General features: G+C 26.3%; 1 pseudogene; it reads left to right on the top strand.

The window, feature by feature from the left end:
- The first annotated feature begins 897 nt into the window (after positions 1-897).
- LOC111681599 lies at positions 898-1399 on the top strand (annotated as a pseudogene).
- The last annotated feature ends 10879 nt before the right edge of the window (positions 1400-12278 follow it).

Genomic DNA, 12278 nt, shown 5'->3' with positions numbered 1-12278 from the left:
TAAAATCTTAAGTAATCTTAAGTGAAGTGGGGGCGTAGTGTGTTAACAATGTAAAACTTGTTGTGAAAAAGCTTATGAATGTTTTTCATATTTTTTTTGCACCAAATTTTAAAAAGAAGTATAATTTTTTAGTAAGGAATGTGTACATTTTTTGAATATGCTTTATGATAGTATTTTGTGTAATTATATAATGTTAAAATTTAAAAAAAATATATCTAATATACATATCTATATTAATACTAAAATTTTAGAAGCGATAACGTTTTCTTATTTAAAATCATTCAGATACATAAAAAATTGATTTTAGTGAATTAAGAAAACAATGTTACAAATATTTTTATATAATTTACAAATATCTTTGTATGTAGTACCAAATATCTCTGAAATAGTTTAATTTATTAACCAAATAATTATGCTTCTACAAAAAAATATAATATATTATTTAGAAAACAAGTTTTGTTTTGGAGTCATATAAAATTCGATTCAATTCAATATGTTTATGATAAAAAAGGGTAATTCCATCTAACAATCACATGTGGCTTAAAAGTCGTTAAACTGCTACGTCATTGTTTACGACTAGATATTAGTAATAGAATTATAAAAGATTATTGTTTTTTTGTTGCCAAAATATTTCACGTTTATTACTTTATATTTTATTTTGAACTGGAATCATAATTTATTTACTTTGAAATCTTATTATTAAAAAAAAGCATAAATGTATACTATGTATGTATTTCATATAGAACAAAAATTTAAAAATTACTCTTACTAATAGTAGCAGAAATTCTCATTAATCAAGTTTTTTTATATTTATTTTCATTAATTTAATACAAGAGTCGGCCACATTTAGAGTATAAATATAAAGTTTTATGGCGAATATAGTTTAGTTTTTTGAAAAAAATCATAAATACAATAAAACATTCTAAAAATTTAAAAACGTTCAAGAGGATGAAGCTTTTGTGCTTTATAAGTGTTTTGGCTGTGATTTTGGCCTGTGTCTTGGCTGAAGATGAAAAGATTGTTGAAAAATTAGAGGAATCTTCAACTGTTGCTGTAGAACCTTCAACTTTGATTGAAGTAGATGCCGGTGTTAAGGATGATGGTGATGTAGTGCGTCAAACTAGACAATTTCGTACATTTGGTTTTGGTCGCCCCTTCGGTGGTTGATTTTATCGACCAAGACCTTACTATGGTGGCGGTTTCTATAGACCACGACCTTACTATGGCGGTGGCTTCTATAGACCTAGACCATATTATGGTGGCGGCGGTTTCTATCCTTCTCCCTACTATGGAGGTTTCTATGGTTAATTATTGTTTTAAGTAAAACATTGTGATGTTAATTGGGTTAATTTTAAGTATTTTTAAGTGAAATAAAAATTATTAAAAATTAAAAATATGATATTATAGTCTCAAATGTCTTAAAATAGTGAATGAAAGGAAAATTTGTTTTGTATAGAGGCTTTGATCAGTAGTTTTTAATTGAAAAGTTCCCTTATCTTGAGTTTTTTCCTTTTTTATTTAAACCCTACAACATTATAGTGGGGAGGATATTATGCTGATGCTTGTAACACTCAAAAAATATTGGTCCTACACCCACCTAGCTAATCAAGCTAATCGGCTCTGAATCATTTTCTGAGTCGATTGTTTGTCTGTTTGTCTATGTGCCCATGTAAAGCAGAAAAGAGATTTAGAAAATCTCTTTTTTTTGTTTTGACATTTTCGTTTTTTACTTTAACAAAAAATATTTATAATTCTTAAATGGTCAAAATAAATATTTTAGGTGTAAATAGTTTAAATTCCGTGATTATTTAAAAAATAAATCATTTTTTTGTTCAAAAATGACAAAAAGTGTTATTTTTGTAAATGCTCAACTCATTGTTAAATATAAAATATTCCTTTACACAGTATGTATTCAAATAATATAATAATTTGATTGTTTCTATCATCGTCTTTTTTAATGAATTAATTAATTTTAAATTTTTGTTTAATTATTGATATCAATTGTTTTGACTATTTAACTAACTATCTAATCTTTTATATAGTAGTATACCTCACACTGGTTATTTCAACCTGTTGTCTAAGCTTCATTGCCATTCCAAATCAACATTTCTATAAAATACATATCGCTGTTTAAATCTTGTGGTGAAGGACGCATAAAAAATGCTGTATAATATGAAAACTAAAGTGAAAAAATTCATTAAGTTCTAATTTCAATCTTAAGCATTGAAATGCTAATAGAGGTGGGGGCGGTGATTGTTAGGTTAGCAAACATGTTGGCATTAACGTGACAAAGAAAGTTAATAAGGGAGGTTAACAATGTCAGTCATGTAGCCAGTCCGCCTGCATTAAAGTACGTTTTCGTCTGTATTTAATATATCGTTGTTTATGTTATTTTCTTTTGCAAATTATTTAATTTTGCAGCGCTTTCCATGGCTGCTGGCAGGATAAGTCCGTCCCATATAACATTTTCCTTTTCTGTTAATATTGAAAAGAAAACCAAAGAAAAGTTATATTTATTTGCACGCTTACTTATCTGATACATCCTGTTGTTTTATACATTAGTTCGTTAGTTATTCCCTTCATATTCATCTTTGCCTTGTTATAGGATTTTTGCTGGTACCAAAAAAAAAAAAGAAAGAAAAAAAAAGAACAGCGAAAAAAGTCGAGAAAGATGCTTGCTAATTTATATGCGTTTCAAGTTTTAATTACGTGATAAAAATGCAGAAAAAAGTATAAAATACACAATGAAAAAAGAGGAGCGCATATAAAAAGTGAACTTTAAAAGGGCGTCATTTGAGATGGATGTTGATGGACAGTATAGTTTCCTTTTCGTTTCTCTCTGCCACACTCACTCATTCATCATTTACTTTCTCTTGCATTGTAGTACACAAAAACGTTAGATGCCATTTAGTAAAGGGCAAAAAACTGTACCGTGAGAGATGTTACTGTGGTCGGTCTATAATAATTCCAAACATACATAAATTGTTCTATCCATAATCGAGGCAATATCCTATTAAAGGTCGGCATTAAAATAATTTTGATAAAGGCCTTAAGAAGAATTAATCTATATGTAATTTTATGACGTAACTTTTATCAACCGTTATTAATATAAAATTTATTAGGTATTATGATGACTTTTTGGATAGGATCTTTATTTACATGGGCCATGGTTGAATAAAGAGTTGAACTGTTTCTTTTTATTTCATTTTTTATGAAAGATTTATAAAACAACAACATTTGTAATAATTTTTCTTTCCAGTCCTTGTATTTATGTTTTAACCCACTGTAATTATTTCAATTTCTCTACTTTACTTTTTTCTGGATTTTGGTTAAAACTAAATAATAAAAAAACTCTATAAAATATGTAAACAACAAATCTGTAACAACATAAAGGCGTTATTATTTTAATAAAAAAATTGTAAGAATTCTATGCTCTGCTAAGCCGAATCTTTTATACCCTTTAATATAGTGTGTTTCTATAAAAATTAATACAAAATTAATTTAATTTTTTATATATAAATAAAATAAATAAATAAAAATTTGTGACCTTCAAGTCATTTTCTGAAGGAGACTTTGTATGACTTTGTACGACCCTTACGAAAATCAGCAATATAATTTAAACTTATATAAAACTAGGACTATTATGGTGTAGGGTATAGAAACTATTGTGTTGAAATATGTTATGGTGAAGGGTATATAATGTTTGGCATAACAGATTTGAACACTGATACCCATTTAATACTTTTATATATTCCTTTGGCCAAAATATATATGAAAGCAACAAGTACATCAAATAAAAACTGTATTAAAAGTATTATGAACAAACCATCTACATAATTTTCTGAAAATTTTTCAAATTTTAGATGACAATACTATACATGTACAGTTTATTGCACAAGAAAATTGCTACCTTCATAGAATATATGATTTTTTAAAGTTTGTAGACTATTAAAATAGTTTTTGAAAGGGAGATATGTATAAAAAAGTTCTGTACATACATATGTATGTGTTATACAGCAAAAACTCTGCAATTGTGCTTATACTACTTACTTTTCAGTGATTACTAAACAACGTCTGCATTACTTTTAAGAACACTTATAATTATTAACATATAAACAATTTGATCGCACGCTAAGAACTTTTTTTACATACACAAAAGGAAAATAGTTTCACTGTGTGAAAAATATTACTTAATGAGCATTTTTTGTATTTAAAACAAACTTTTAAACTCTCTATTTGTATGTACTTATTTAAGTACTTACTTCTAAGTGAGAATGGGAAGTACTTGCCAGTTTATTAATAAATCGCAAAAGTTCACATATATTTTTTAATTTTGTATGATTTTACTCACAAATTTATTCATTATAAGTATTCAACTTAAAAATATCAGAAGCGAAATCAAGTCTTTGTAACCATAAACTATTTGCTGTAAGCAAATTTTACTGTAAATATTCAACTATTGTGTACATTTCATAATCTTCTTTTCTTTAACAATAGGAACAGGCACAAGCTTGCTGAAGCAGTAGGCAGATGATCTAAACAACAAATTTGTACCGATTTGTTGTGTGTATAGCAATACACCTGGTGCAATTTTAACTTTTTAAATTAATTTATAACAAAATTAAATTTAAGTTTTCTTTTCTTGCCAAAGAAAAAAATACTTTTTGTGAATAGCTTGCATTAAAAGTGTGTATGCAAATTGTTGTTTAAAAGTATTTGAATATTTCAGTATTTATTAAAAAGAAAGATGTATGAGAATGTTTTGAAATAGAAAATGCTAATAAAAAGTTGTAAACAATAATACACTGAAAATAATCCATGCTCAACTTTACGAAAAAAAATTCGTAACCCTTTTCTATTTTTATGAAAGAACGAAAACCTTTCGTAATATTTTTTTTTAAATTTTAGCGAAATTAAACATAATGATATTAATATTATGATTAAATAAAACTACAACATTTTTATAAAATTTAAGAAAAAGTATAATATTATTCTCGAATTATTTTCATTAAAAAAATTGAAAATTAGTGTGGAGATTTATTTTGAACTAAAATTAGAAAATTTATTTTAAAATGAACAAAAATGTTTGAACAAATTAATATTTCGTAAATTTTACCATATTTATTCAAAATTAATTTTTTTTCAATTTATGTAAATTATTTTTTTCAAGAATATTTTGCTTTATACTAAAATATTTCGTACAATTTCGTATATATTACGAAAGAAATTCGTGGTGTGAAACAACGAACGATTCGTACAATGTACGACATTTTTCGTATATATTAGGCATGGATTTTTTTCAGTGTAGGTATCAGACACGGAAAATTTTAATTTTAAAAGGATAATAACTTATATGTAGGAATAAGAGTGCTGTGTTGGAATCAACAACAAAAATACCAGATGTTATCAAATTAACAAAAAAAGTTATAAATAGCACATCATGTGTCAAATCAATTTCCGTAGTTAGTGATTAATTTTTTTGTAATATTTGTTTATATTGTGGCTTTCTTTTCGGAGTGAAAACGATGTGTTATCTAAGTGACAACTCTATGTTGTCATACTGAAATGACACAAAGAAATGGCGACAATGCTTTTTTTAATTATAACTTTGCGTTGTTAAAATTACAATGGTTGTTGTCAAAATAATAACTGCGTGTTATTTAACTTGAAAACACATCCATTGTCTAAATGCTAACAAATGTGGTTAGTTCAATTTTAAGATCGGATTTTATTAAATTCGGTACTTTACTACCGGTTTTTTTCCTCTGCATGTGTATATCGTAACTTTTACATTCTAAACCGCTGACAAATTAAAAATTTGATTGGGATTCAATCAAATGTTTATTAATCCGCATCTCAAGGTTTTAGAGATTTTTGGCAATTATACTTTTGCTGTACTCGATATTATATCCAAGTATTTCTATTTTACTTTATTTAGTCTCACTGTGTAACTTTAAAAGTTTTTGAAGAAAAATAAGTGAATATTTTTAAAAATTGCGGAAAAAGGCTACCCTTTCTGGATTAATATATAAATTGTTCTATTGACTGTTTTCTTACCCTTTGTGATGTTTTTCACATTTTTATTAAATACTAAGAAACAGCTTTTTTTACTAACCAATATTGATTAGTTAAGCATGAAATATGTATACGACTAAATGTAATATTTATAAGCGCAATTAAATTTCTCTAGAAAAAACAAATATATACAATTGAAGCTGTTAATAAAAATTTGAAACGTCACTATGATACCTTTCTATTTCAAAAAAAAAAAAAAAAACAACTATAAAAAGTTGGATATAATTTAAATAAACATAAAGATTAACTCGAGCCGAAACTAAAACTCAAGGAAGTTTATTGATCTCTTCTATTTTGAATAAATACAAAATATCATTATTTTAAACAATAGTATAAAAGTTTTTGAATGAATGATTCATTGCAGACTCTCATTCAATTATAACTTGTGCGTGTTTTAAACTGATTAAAAAAACTAAAGTCCAACAGAAAATTGTTGAGATATTGGTGTGATCGACAAATGTAAACAAGTATAATGCTATGTTTTTGTATTTGAATAATATTTCTAATTTTAGAGGAGAATCCACAATTTTTTCTCTACAAACACGGAAGACAGTGTAACTACGTATTATTTGAATGTTTAATCAAATAATTTTAATAGTTGTCTAACTAGTTTCTTTTGGGGAGTAAATGATAAAACATATTAAAGGCATTTGATAAAATAAATATCATTAGCAATAGACTGATACAAAAGTTGACAAACGTTTTTAATTTATGACTTGGGCAATTTTTGCGTTTTATGTATATAGGCTCAACCAAACTGATGTAATATTTTTAGAAAAAAATCTATAAACAAGACACATTTGTTGAAATTAATTCAGAACAATTTTTACTATCATTCAACAAAGTTCTGTAAACATTTAAATAAAAATGAATAAACTATTATTAACAGTTTTCTGTCTTAGTATATTTGTTTGTCTTTTACAAATTGTAACTGGTGATGAATTTGAAGAAGCTGAGACAAATATTGGATATATAAATGATTTGGATATTTTAAATGAACCTATAGATGAATCTGATAGGACTTGTGTTGTTCGTCAATTCTATGGTGTATCTCGGCCGTTTTATGGTGGTTTTCGACGAAATTATGGTGGTAGAGGTGTAATTGTAAGAAGACGTCGTCCTTTTGGTCGTAGAGGTTTCTATGGTTGAGATGATGTGTATATGTGTTAAGTTAAACAAGATTACATATTTAAGATGTTACTGTTATGTTTGTGTAATGCCTGTAATTTCAACAAATAGGTATCTATCAGTGCATAGTTACCTTTGGTGTAAAAATATTTGGTAATTTTAATGCATTGTAGATATCTATTCGTTGAAATTACGAATATAATTCGTTTAAATTTTTATAAGTCATGGAATCTATATGTAGACAAGTAGGAAAATAATGTCGGACATGGCCGATTATATGATATCCTACACCATGAGTTTATTTTAAAAATTATATACTTTTCATAAATAACCTTTTAAGTAATTTATTAATGAAAGACTAATATTTAAAATTAGACACAATAAAGGAGTATAAGTCATACATGGGCCGATCCTCATTAAATTTGTAGAAAGGATGTGTTTTTATATAAGATTTAGTTCCGATATTAAGGCTATAAGTAAAATTTTAACGTTTAAGACATTTTTTGAAGGGGGGTTTGTATAGGGATAGGGTCAAAAAAGGGCCGATTATTACAAAAATATCCTGTCTCATATATATAAAACGTATTTATGGCAATTTTTTTAGAGATAATAGTATATTTGACGTAATTATGGCAAAAAAAGCCAAAACCAAGAGATTCGGTTGTAGGGGGGATCGACTTCCGATTTCAACCATTTTCAATAGGCTTATTTCGTAAATAATTATACAGCCCAATAAAATTAAAGTTTAAATACTTTTGAAACCAATTTGAATTGACTTCAAGTATTTTAAGATACTGAAAGCGAATCTGATATCTGTTTTTCTTAAAAACCCAAAGTTTTCTTGGAATATGGAATTAAATATTTAGTTCATATATTCATGTAAATGTATTTACTATTAATAGCATTTCACTACGGTTTCATGAAAATTTTTCTATGTGAAAAGGTAAAGAATTAAGCCTGATTGGTAAAGCTGTATCAGGGGTATATAAAATGATGGACCGACATTGTCTATTTTTAAACAAATTACCTGTAGATTTTTTAATTGTGTTTCTTTATTAAACTAAATAATTTACGTATATTTAAACTTATGTATAGATCTATTAAAACCGTTAGATTTAATTCTTAACCATAGAAACCAAAACGTCTGCGTCTGCGACCATAAAAACCGCGTCTACGATAAAAACCACCAAAACCACGACGACGAAAACCTCCATAGAATGGTCGGGGATAATACAAAGGTGCTGGGTAAATCAAAGGTGCTGGATAAATAACAGTTCTAGCCACACGTTCACCGCTTGTTTTAACATTATTCGCTTCATTTTCTAAAACATCAATATCAGTTTGATCTTCAGATGATTCTACTTGCGATTCATTATCTTTGCCTTCCAAAACAGCTAATACATTAGGCTGATTTTCACTAGCTAAAATTTGAGGCCTTACTTCTTGGTCTTTAATTTCAATATCTTCACCAGCAATGACTTGCAAATGGCAAAATAAAATGCCTACACAAAATATAAATATAATTTCACGCATTTCGTTTGGAGAAATGATAGCGGCGAAAATTGTTACTATTCTAAACTGTCTTCTAAGTTTAAACAAACCTTTTATACAAAAAAACTAGCCAAATTGTTATTAAAAGCAATATATTTTTTATTTAAATCGACTTAATTTATGATTATTTAATTCTTTTGTTGATTGTTGTAATCGATCAATAACAGATGTGTTTACAACGAATTTGAGACAATAAAATTGGCTTAACGTGACGCGAAATATGTTTATTTTAGAAAACGTAAATTTTCATAATAAAAATAAAATATTATAAAAGTTCTATAAAATAAAAGACATATTCATATTGAAAACAAATCATATGGGAATGTTTCGATAATAATAAAGCGTAAAGTAAAATTGTAAAACAAATTAACATATAGATCAATTCAGACTACTTAATTTTTAACTATATATTTAGCTAATATTTTGTGTTTTATTGATTGAGTTAAATTTACGTAACAAGTTAGTTTTGGCCTCCAGTAGGTTAGTAGATTGGAGTTGGTAGGCTCGATTCCATACGAACAAAGCCTCCCTAATGTAGATATTTAAATATTTAAGAATAACAAATTAAGTGAAAATTTAAAAACTACAGTATTTCAGAATTAATGACAATATATTGTGAAAGTTTATTTTTGCATATTTACATTTTGACAACTTGGCTTAAAAACTGATAACAACTGTGAATATTATAAATATATATTTTTTTGAATAGTTTGATTTTTTTTGACACTAGATAAATATAAAAATATAAAACTATGAATATTAATGTAAAGTTTTAATTTAACTAATAGCACTTCTAGAAGCACCGTTGTTATTGGCGTTTATAAACATGATAAAATATTTTATAAAATATTCACTTAAGAACTAACAAATAAATATTTATGTTAGTCATACAGTAATTAACATCTTCAGCTAGGGTTTTTTTGCATTTTAATATACATTTCGGAAATAAGTGTTTACCAACTTTAATTGAATGTTAATTAACATTTTTTTACACAAACAAATTAAATAATTCATGCATGCTAATCATATTATTTTTTTAAAGATGCATTAAAATGAAATGAGAATGCAACGAATTTAAAACGCTTTTGTTTTAGATTTTTCTGAAAGGAACATATTTTTTGAGTTTCACTAAGTTATAAAATCCTTTCAAGAAAACTTATGTTTGAACTCTTAAAGCCCGATCACTAAAAAAGAATTAAGTTTGGATTTTGTAAGGTTTATTACTCTTTGAAAGGGTCGCCTAAAGTCAAATCAATATTTATATTTTTTGTAAAATATTTGTTTTGTGTTAATGAGTTAACAGAAACTAATATTTACTTCATCTTAAATATTCCGACCATTCTTAAATACTTCCTACTTTAAGTGAAAAACTTACTTAATGTACTTAAGTTTATATAAATATTATTTTGCCTTATATTCGGGGATTTTTATTATTTTTAACAGACAAATTACTTGTTTAATTTTTCGTTTTCTTATTTTGTGTTTGTATTTTACTTTAAATATTATTTATTTTCTTATATTGAATTTTTTGATTTTGTTTCTATTGTATTTCTATTTATTGCCATGATTGTAGTCTATTGTCAATTATTATTTCACAACCTTACGCTAATATTCTAAATATATGGTATTATTGGAAAATACGTATTTTATTTATATTTTACTAATGGTTTAGAGAATGAGTTGTTTGAGATTTTTAATAAGTAGTAATTCATAAAAAACACTACACATTGGTGTTCCACTATAAATTATTTGATTAGGTATTAAAATGACACTAAGAAATGTAGTCATACTAGCGCTGGATGTACTATGTCACCCTAAAATCTTATATTAGTATTTAATGCATATGGGAGGTGCCACACCTCATATTGCTAGTCCTATTCTATTTTTGTAGAACGATAGGTAATTAGATAGATATATAGATATATAAATAGATAGATAAATAAATAAATAAATAAATAAATAAATAAATAAATAAATAAATAAATAAATAGATATATAGATATATAGATAGATAGATAGATAGATAAATAAATAAATAAATAAATAAATAAATAAATAAATAAATAAATAAATAAATAGATAGATAGATAGATAGATAGATAGATAGATAGATAGATAGATAGATAGATAGATAGATTAATAGATAGATAGATAGATAGATAGATAGATAGATAGATAGATAGATAGATAGATAGTTAGTTAGATAGATAGATATATAGATAGATAGATAGATAGATAGATAGATAGATAGATAGATAGATAGATTGATAGATAGATAGATAGATAGATAGATAGATAGATAGATAGATAGATAGATAGATAGAGAGATAGATAGATAGATAGATAGATAGATAGATAGATAGATAGATAGATAGATAGATTGATTGATTTATAGAGAGCCGAAAATCTGTTATCTATAATTGGAAATGTTATCTTTATTTTTATGGAAATACTCTAATACATATGTATATTTCTTGGGGTCAAAAATTAGGTAGATTTCAACTTGTTTTCAATGTTTATTTAGAGCTTTTTATTAAATTGATGACGAACATGACAAAAAAACAAAAAAAAAAAAAAAATAATTAATAAATAAAAACATTTACATTTAGCCCTAGTACTGTATAACTAGACCTTAATAATAGCGATATTTGAGATATTCACAAGTAAAAGTGTTAAAGCATGCATCATGTCACATTTATTTTAACCTTTAAATAATTTAGTAATACTAAAGCAAAATCATTAAACAATAGATTTTAATGAAAATAAAAAAATACTAAATTTTTCGAAAACACTTAATTTTATTTTTTTGTAACACGGGACAACAAAGTTAACAAAAACAAGTATGAATGTTTACTTATTTTTGGCAAAAAAAAGAGATTTTTTACAAGAGGGCTAAAAGTTTTAATAATATTTATATATGAATTTTAACCATTAAGTAATTTTCTGAAGGGAGTTTTATTGGGAGATAGGGTCAACTGAGGCCTGATCATTACAAAAATCGGTAATGTCATTAAAAATTCTATAGAAGTAAGTTTTGCCAACTTTTGTTGACATAATAAAAAATTTAACTTAATTATGAGCCCAAAGGCCCTATTCGGGGGGTACGGTTGTATGGGGGCTAGGCAAAATAATGGACCGATGTTATCTATTTTCATAGGCTTTGTCCTTGGGCCAAAAAAGAGTGTGTGTGCCAAATTTTATCAAATTATCTTGCAAATTGCGACCAGTACCTTGCGCACAAATTTTACAAGAACAGCCAGCCAGACGGACGGACGGTCATAGCTTAATCGACTCAGAAAACGATTCTAAGCGATTCTGGGTGTAGGACGAATATTTTTATATGTTACAAACAAACCCAATAACCCTCCCCACTAAAGTGGTGTAGGGTATAACAACGATAACCAGAAACTTAAATATACTTTCCTAAAGGATTAGAAACCTTACGAGATGCAGAAATTCCTTTCGAAAGGAATGTGGGTTAAAAATTTTTTGGACTGTGTAATGAATAAGACAATCAGAAACAG

Source organism: Lucilia cuprina, chromosome 4, assembly GCF_022045245.1.
Source record: "Lucilia cuprina isolate Lc7/37 chromosome 4, ASM2204524v1, whole genome shotgun sequence".
Classification (NCBI taxonomy): Eukaryota; Metazoa; Arthropoda; class Insecta; order Diptera; family Calliphoridae; genus Lucilia; species Lucilia cuprina.
The sequence above is the reverse complement of the archived record's forward strand: the minus strand, read 5'-3'. Positions and strand labels throughout refer to the sequence as shown.